The sequence below is a fragment of the Mastomys coucha genome, unplaced genomic scaffold (genome assembly GCF_008632895.1).
Source record: "Mastomys coucha isolate ucsf_1 unplaced genomic scaffold, UCSF_Mcou_1 pScaffold16, whole genome shotgun sequence".
Lineage (NCBI taxonomy): Eukaryota > Metazoa > Chordata > Mammalia > Rodentia > Muridae > Mastomys > Mastomys coucha.
Genome location: NW_022196898.1, coordinates 60,709,668 through 60,718,779, shown reverse-complemented (window position 1 = coordinate 60,718,779; position 9,112 = coordinate 60,709,668). Strand labels below are relative to the sequence as shown.

The 9,112-nt window shown below is 41.7% G+C and overlaps 1 pseudogene; it reads right to left on the bottom strand.

Moving 5' to 3' along the window:
- Positions 1–5,632: 5,632 nt before the first annotated feature.
- LOC116093659 lies at positions 5,633–7,283 on the bottom strand (annotated as a pseudogene).
- Between the last annotated feature and the right edge of the window lie 1,829 nt (positions 7,284–9,112).

Here is a 9,112-nt window from a genome sequence, read left to right as displayed (position 1 = left end):
CTGATTTGTTTGAGTTAACTTTGTATCCAGCAATTTCAGCAAACACTTCTTGGCATCAGCAATAGTGTGAAGTTTTGGTATCTGAAGGTGGGGTAGACTCCTTAGTGGAGCAGTTTTCTCTACTTCAGCCTCTGCTCTATTTTTTGTCCCTGTGTTTACTTTATGTAGGAACAAAAGAGGAACAACTATTTCCCAAGCAAATGTTGACTTTGTGGTTCTAATAACTTATCACACAGCTAAAACTAATTCATGCATGTTTCTTGGAGTTTAATCTTTTCTATAAATTACAACACTGCTGTAGGCAAGGAAGAGAGAATCTGAGAATTTTTCTCCAATTTTGTGCCAACTAAACGACCTCATTACATTTCAGTAGTGCTCACATTCCAGTCATTCAGATTACAGAGATTTTAGGGCTTTTGTACTGTTGCTATTGTTTTAATTATAAAAAAGGTATTAGATTTTGCCAGAATTTTTTCCATAGTTATTGGGATACATATATGTGATCTTTTTCTTTTGTAGTCCATAAATTAATTGTATTACATTGATTTTTTTTAACATGAGATCAGCATTTTCTCCTTAGAATAAATTAAATTCTTATTTGTCAAGCAATATAATGATATTGGTATCTGATAATTTTGGAGCTATTTGTATATTTACTATAATGGTTATCAGTATATGAATTTCTTAATATTTTTACCTAGAACTGGGGCTGTTATAGTGAACCAAGTGTTTTTTTCTATTAATTATGAGATTTTTATGAATTCATATTTAAATATTTGATAGAATTTGATAGAGGTATTTAGTCTAATTATGTTACTATGCAATGTGAATGTATTGGTAGATTGTCATGGAATCAGTAGCAAACTTCTTATATTTCATATGTGAAAAAAATCAAATAATTCCTTTACCTTATGATATTTTAGAGATTTGAGTCTATAAAACTACCTGACAATGGACATATTAAGAGGATAGTGACTTATAAATTTATAAGTATACAAATAAAATCATTAAATGTGAAATATTTAAAAATTGGATAATTGATGTTTAAGTTCCTTCCTCATAAGAAAGGTTATAGGTGAACATTGTGAAGCATTATAGTGGAAAGTAATTAATTTTATTGTGCATAAATAATGAGTATAAAAGGAATCATAGTTTTGAGTTCTGGGATGGACAGGGTAAAACCTAGGGAGAGTGAGAAGAGAGCCGCACTGCACACAAAGGCTGTCCAGATGCAATTAAGATATTTCAAGTAGCAATCTTCAGGTAATTAAATGGGAAATCTCCCCCAAGACTGTGTAATATTGACTTTCAATTTCTTCAGTTATTTTCCCTGACTAAGGAGACTTCAGAAAGGGAATCCAAAAGTGCTCTCCTCATCCTAGAGTAACCATCCTAGTCAGACATTGGCTTATCAGAGAATGTGCTGCCCTGAATTTCAGAAGCTCAGGCTAATATTTGGCTATGGGTCTCTGCATGTGTTTCCATCAGCTGCCTGAAGAAGCTTCCCTGATGACGACAGGCTTAGGCACCAGTCCATCCATGAGTATAGTAGAATATCATTGAGAATCATTTTATTGAATGATTTTTTTCTATCTTGAGTCTCTAAGATATACATTCTTCTGCTGCTTTTGGTTATGCAGTTAGTATTGGACATGGGTTCACTCTCATGGTTTGGACATCAAATTAGACTAGTTATTGGTTAGTCACTCCTACCAGTTCTGTGCTTCCGTTACACCAGCACATAGGTCAGGCAGAATAGATTGTAGGTGGAGGGTTTTAGAGCTAGAAGTTGCTTGCTTGCTCTTGGGACAACTTATCCAACTGGGATACCTTGTCCATCCCTAATAAGAAGGTTCCTTCCTATTCTTACTGTTATGTTTTCAGCCTTGTTCAATTGTTATCCCTGGAAGACCTGCTTTTTTTCTGAGGGGAAACAAGTAGTAAATCTGGGAAATAAAAGAGGTGGGGAGGATGCTGGGATGAATAGAGGAGAAACTGCAATTGGGTTAGGAGAGAAGAAATAACAAAATTGGAGCATGGTAAACATATATATATATTATATTATATTACCTTTAAGGAAAAAATAAGTTTTTAAAAGCATTTCAGAACTCTGTGGATTTTTCCATTTCATTTGAAGATTACTATGGAAGGATAGGAAATAATTATCCAGTTGGCAAGCTATGCAATTTTCTCATGGGCACTGATTTTGTGATTACAAAATTGGTCCAACATTTTCCTATTTCACAAACATTTATTTATTTTATTGATGGTACATTTAAGAGCATAGGACAGATTTATGGTTCACATATTCAGCAATATATTAAAACTTCATTTTCCTCAGCCCAACAGGTAGGATTGGCTGTTTAGAATCATCTTTTATGGTTAATTCATAAATACTTAATATTGTTTCAGATTCTGTTTATGTTATATTCTTATTTCCAGCATACTTATACTCATACTTGTACATGCTGTACCCTCCCTGGTTTTCAGACAGAAATAAGCATACATTACCACGACATATTTTTACTTCCTTCTTTGCATATGACATCATAACATTCCTCTCCCTATGAAAAGGTTTAACATTCTAACATGACACCAGAACAACTAAGCATATGTTTTTCTTATCAAGATATTCTCTAGATTTCTGTAATCAATATAATGATATAACTAATTGCAACAGACATAATCTAGATTCCTATTTTGGTGGCAGAGTATTACACATAATATTTATTATGTTTATAAATTATTTGTTTATATGAGACAGTGCATCTAATGACAATGATTCTACCTACAACATCTCAAATTAAAATCACTCTGGATGTCCTGCAGTTAATTATAAAAATGGGGAAGATGTCAGAACATGGTGCAAGAATGGAGCCCTGTAAGGAGAATTCTGAGTGCTTACAGTAAAAGTACAAGAAAACAAGAAAGGTCTTGTGATCTCAATTTCTTCAAAAAGAAAAAGGAGCTATGTAGTTGTTGTTTCCATGTTCCTCCCAGGTGAGGCAGACAGAAATGAGTTTAATTCTGTTTTATTTCTTAAATTGGCTATTGTTATTTGTTTATGTGACTTTATGGAAAAACAAGGGTTGTTCACGCACAGCTAGCCAACCACTAGGAACTTGCCCTTGTAAATGTACACCGACTCTTCTTAACTACAGAGCTTAGTGTGAGCCAATCCTCAGATACCAACACCTTCAGACACAGGCCTGACTGGGGACAGTGAGCCCACGCAGACCTCAGTCCAGAGTTAAGACCTTTCTACCCAGCTCACTTCTACAAACTGGGGTCCATGGTAGCATGGAGAGTCAATCCAAAGGCAGGGAAGGAAAGGTGGTCTTCAGGACTCGGGTCAGGCTCACAGAAGCCTTCTAACAGAGGCTGCATGAGGCAGGTCAGCTTGGATGCCCCAAGGCCCTTCTCGTTTGGTCCAAGCCAGTCACAGGGCTGTCATACTCCAAAGCCTCTGGAGTAGCTTTGAACTCCACAAATGGTGCTCTTTAGCCCCTAGTCCCATTTGGGTTGAATGAAGACACCAGAACACTTTAGATAAAAACAAGACTTAAAAACAACCCCTGAGCCAACTCCTGCAGACCTGGGCAGGGCGCCCATCTCGAGGCAGCGGCAGAAACGGAGCAAGCCACCTGGTTTTAGGGACAGAATCCTTGCCAGCAGATCTTCCAGAGCATTCCCCTGGGGCTCACTGTTTTTGTTTCATGACCAGGGTCAATGAAACCAAAGCTCATTCCAGAGATCTGTGTTCCCCAAACCCCAGAAGCAATCTGAGTTGAGAGCGCGCTCACAGCTGATCGAGAGTAAGACAGGAGGGCTTTCCACATTCCAGGCCCGTTCAAGAAGGAAAGACTTGAGCCCTCTGTTCTTTGAAGTGTGGGCAGGGTGAGCCCACCTGGGCACTTAGGGCAGTATCTGCTGACTGAGGCTGAGGGGAGACCCGCCTCTCACCTCTTCCTCCAGGAGAGCTCAGTGCACATTTTGCCAAGAACAACAGCTTCTTTGGTCTGAGTATCTTGGAGTCACAAGTCGGCCACCTTCGCTGGCCCTTGTAGTTTGCAGCACAGGACAGTGAAGGGAAGGAAGATCCCCTAGAAACCTCTGATGAGAATTCTCCACTCAAAGCTTCCATCTCCAGTAGCAGTCAACAAAGCAGGATGCATCCCTAGCATAGCTTCCCTCAGCTGAGGCGATGGGTGCAGCACTAGCTTCTGCAGACCACCACCAGAAGCCACAGCATGATTCAAACCCCTGCTCGCCTAGAGGACAGCTTCATTCAGTTCAGGGGACAAGGATGAACCTGGCTAGTGGCTAAGGCTTCTTCTGCTATAAAGCTTACTCTCCCCACCCTCAAAATGCCAAGAGGTGAAAGAAATTCCCCACTACGTGTCACGTGGAGCTTTCTCCCTTGTAGCACAAGCTACAAGGAGGCTGGGTGTGGCTTGCTGACAGTTCAGCCCAATCCTCCTCGGCCACTTGGCTCAACACTGCTCAAGGATACCCACACAGGCAGCCATGTGATCTGGGGCTTGACTACTTCTGGAGAAACTGACAGCATCAATGACCATCACTACCACCACAAAAACCCACAACAGCACCAGTGATAATCAGACTCAGACACTGGCAACACTGCCAAGGGATCGTCTCTATTTACTGCTTCTTGTGGCCACTGTGAGCTGGACGCACTGGAAAGGAGACAAAGGAGCAAAGGAGATGGCTGTTGGGTTGGAAGGCACAGGCAGGGGCTGGGACTCAGGGGCCTGGGCATCGCCACACCATGCCTGCTTAGCCTCCCTGGGAGACCTACTCCCTCTTTGCTCTAGTATGCCTTAAACAGAGCCTCATGTGGTCTTGATGAGGTCCCAGATACTACAAAAGGTCCAAAGTTCCTTTCAAAATGTCACCGATCCTAGGCAGCGAGGACAAAGTCTCTCAGAGGACACACACCTATAAGGTTGGCAACAGCCAGCACAAAAGCCTTTTAAATAACTTGGTAAGATAGTGTCCTCCAGGACAAGGCCCAGGAGATGGAAGAGGGACTTGATTAATGAATCCACTTCCATGACTGTTGCCACTTGCTAGTCTCAGAATGCAGCAGTCTGGCCTCTTTGCCCAGGGCCAGTTCCACCCTAGGGGCTTATCCTGCTCTCCTGGAGATCCGGGCACTCTCCTGAGCTGGGAGTCCCTCTACCTTACCTCTCTGCTCAAAGCCTGCTGGGCAGCCAATTTCAAAGGGGAACTAGGTGAGGCTCCCCAAATCCCTCTCTCCTGCTCCCCCTGACAACAGCCACCACTTTTGAAGAAACAATAACTGCATTGCACATCCGTCTGCCGCTGTCCTTGGGCTCTCATTTTGAAGAATGACTGGATTCAGCTTCTTTCTCATTAGAGACCAAACGGCCTTGTACATTTGGAACATGAAAGATATTTAGAATATATATACATATATATGTATATATATATATACTTTTATTATTCACCTGTTAACTCTATAATATGCCAATCATGAGCTAGGTTTCAGCAGTTACATTCCCTTGATCATGGCTGCATGAGCATGTTAATTCATTGAAAACAAGGAGACCAGAAACGTGGCTAAAGGTGATACCACGCAGCCTACGCCATCACAATGTAATTGTCAAGTTCGCTGGCGGTTTGGTAAAGCCGGTTCAGTTCTGTTTTGTTTGCCAGAGATCTCACATCTGTGAAGGTTGGACCAATAAGTGGAAGGGTTCCATTTCCTGGTTTGGATTCTCAGTGGCTTTATCCAGAATCTCACTGGCAACTGGTTACTGTAACACCAACCCAACCTTCTTGGCGCCCATGCTGGAGCACTTCCAATTGCACAGGTAATACTGCAGGTTGCCGTCCGCTATGCCGAACTTGAGCTTCTCCAGGAAGGTTTTGTTCTCCACGAGATCCAGGGCATTGAATACAATGAACCCTTTCATTTTGGCTAGAACAAGGGCGTCGCCTCATTAGGTCTAGAAGAGGGGTCTGGGTGTGGACGTTGTAGAAGGAGCACGCAGCTTTCACACTCTTGTGGGTTGGATGGTTCATGATGGTGGAGGGAAGAGTATAAAAGCTCAGGAAATCAGTCACCTCACCGTTGGCATTCTCTACCACAAAAGTATCAATGATGTTCTCCTGGGGGTAGAACCAGTGCTCCACCTCCTCCTGGTTCATGACGGGGGTGAGGTGGAACTGCTTCAGGTACCTGCTGAGCAGCTGGTCACTACTGGAATGTCCTTCTTTTCCATTGGTCATAGCCCAGCTGTCTTGGGAGTCTCTGGCAGTAGGTAGAGCTTCATGGTGCGCTGCATGGTCATATTTCTGCTTAGGTGGGAGAACTTGACTTCAATCAGCTTCTGAGGGTTTAGGGATCGATGCCAGTACCTGCAGGTGCCAACAGGCTTTGGCAATACCACTCCTGCAGTGTAAACAGCTTGAAAAATGCCCTCCAGGTGGACCTTCCGGGTTATCTCTCGGATCAAAACTGGAGCCACCCTCTATTGCGCAGCTTCTTATGGACATATAGGAAGTTGATCTCCATCATCTTCTTCTCTGTGTCGTAGATGTGGATGTTTGCTGGGATGGCACTGATAAACCCAACCAGTTTCTGACTTGAGACCACTCGGACTCCGCAGTGTCACTGTGGGAGCCAGCCTAGTGGCCGGAGAGCCCACAAGAGAAACTCTGTGGAATAGTCGAACCGGAACATGTTATCATCATCTTCCACGTAGTTCTAGTTCAGGAGGGTGTACAGTTCTTTTAGCATACCACGGTCTCCCAGATCCAAGGTATCCCAAGTGAAGCCCTGGGGTAGGGTGTAGGGCTCCTGGCGAATGTTGTCTTTGTCAGGTTCAGCTGGACCATGGGTGTTTACCACTTCACCTAGTTTGGGCACTGGCTGGGTATCCCAGAACTGGTAGCTCGTTTGCTGGCCTCCTCCATGGTTTTGGTGGGTCCCTGACCCACTGAGAACAGCTCAATGGCCTTCTGTATTTCCTGGATCCTCTCTGCTGGCAAAGAGTTCATCTTCACAGGCTGGTCCTGGGTGGAATCCATGTCGTTGCCTTTCTCTTTCTTCTTATTCTGTTTCTTTTTCTTTTGGCTCTGGTGATATTGGCTGAACTCAAGCCACTCCTGTTGTGGCTGTTGTTCTCCTCGTTCTCACAATCACTACAGTGCTCATGGCCGTTTCCATTCCCTTCCATCATCAGTGGCAGTGAAGGTGCCGGCAGCTTCACTGCTGTCTCACTCTCATCCACCATCTTGGGTTGCGAGAGCTGGACTCCGCGCCCGGCTACCAAGAATAGTTTTTGCCTTCCTAGCTTTTTTGCTGTTCCAGATGAATTTCCAAATTGCTCTTTCCAACTCTATAAAGACTTGAGTTGGAATTTTTATGGAGATTGCGTTGAATCTGTAGATTGCATTTGGCAAGATGGGCATTTCTACTATATAATGCTGGCAATCCATGAGCATGGGAGATCTTTCCATCTTCTGAGACTTCTTCGATTTCCTTCTTCAGAGACTTGAAGTTCTTTTTATACAAATCTTTCACTTGTTTAGTTAGAGTATCACTAAGCTATTTTATATTATTTGTGACTATTGTGAAGGGTGTTATTTTCTTAATTTCTTTCTCAGCCTGCTTATCCTTTGTGTAGAGGAAGGCCACTGACTTGCTTGAGTTAATTTTATAACCAGCTACTTTGCTGAAGTTATTTATCAGGTTTAGGAGTTCTCTGGTGGAATTTTTCTGGTCATTTATGTATACTATCATATCACCTGCAAATAGTGACAATTTGACTTCTTCCTTCCCAGTTTTCATCCCTGTGATCTCCTTTTGTTGTCTAATTGCTCTGGTTAGGACATCAAGTACAATATTGAATAGGTAGGGAGAGAGTGGGCAGCCTTGTCTAGTCCCTGATTTTAATGGGATTGTTTCAAGTTTCTCTCCATTTAGTTTGATGTTGGCTACTGGTTTGCTGTATATTGCTTTTACTATGATTAGGTATTGGCCTTGAATTCCTGATCTTTCCAAGACTTTTATCAAGAAGGGGTGTTGGATTTTGTCAAATGCTTTCACAACATATAATGAAATGACCTATGACTGTTTTCTTTGAGTTTGTTTATATAGTGGATTATGTTGATGGATTTCAATATATTTAACCATCCTTGCATCACTGGGATGAAGCTTACTGAATCATGATGGTTGATCAGTTTGATGTGTTCTTGGATTCGGTTTGCAAAAATTTTATTGAGTATTTTTGCATCAATATTCATAAGGGAAATTGGTCTGAAGTTTTCTTTCTTTGTTCAGTCGTTGTGTGGTTTAAGTATCAGAGTAATCGTGGCTTCATAGAATGAATTGGGTAGAGTACCTTCTATTTATATTTTGTGGAATAGTTTGAGGAGTATTATCATTAGGTCTTTGAAGGTGTGATAAACCTCTGCACTAAACCCATCTGGTCCTGGGCTTTTTTAGATTGGGAGACTATTAATAACTGTTCCTATTTCATTAGGGGAAATGGGACTCTTTAGATCACTTATCTGATCTTGATTTAACTTTGGTACCTGGTTTCTGTCCATTTTATCCAGGTTTTCCAGTTTTGTTGAGTATAGGCTTTTGTAGTAGGATCTCATGATTTTTTGGATTTACTCAGTATCTGTTGTTATGTCTCCCTTTTCACTTCTGACCTTATTAATTAGAATACTGTCTCTGTGCCCTCTAGTTAGTCTGGCTAAGGGTTTATCTATTTTGTTGATTTTCTCAAAGAACCAGCTCCTGGTTTGGTTTTGTTTCCACTTGGTTGATTTTGGCCATGAGTTTGACTATTTCATGCTTTCTATTCTTCTTGGGTAAATTTGCTTCTTTTTGTTCTAGAGCTTTCATATGTGCTGACAAATTGCTGGTGTATGCTCTCTCCAGTTTCTATTTGGAGGCACTCAGAGTTATGAGTTTTCCTCTTATGATTGCTTTCATTGTGTCCTATAAGTTTGGGTATGTTGTGGCTTCATTTTGATTAAACTCTAAAAAGTCTTTAATTTCTTTCTTTATTTCTTCCTTGACCAAGTTATCATTAAGTAGAGTGTTGTTAAG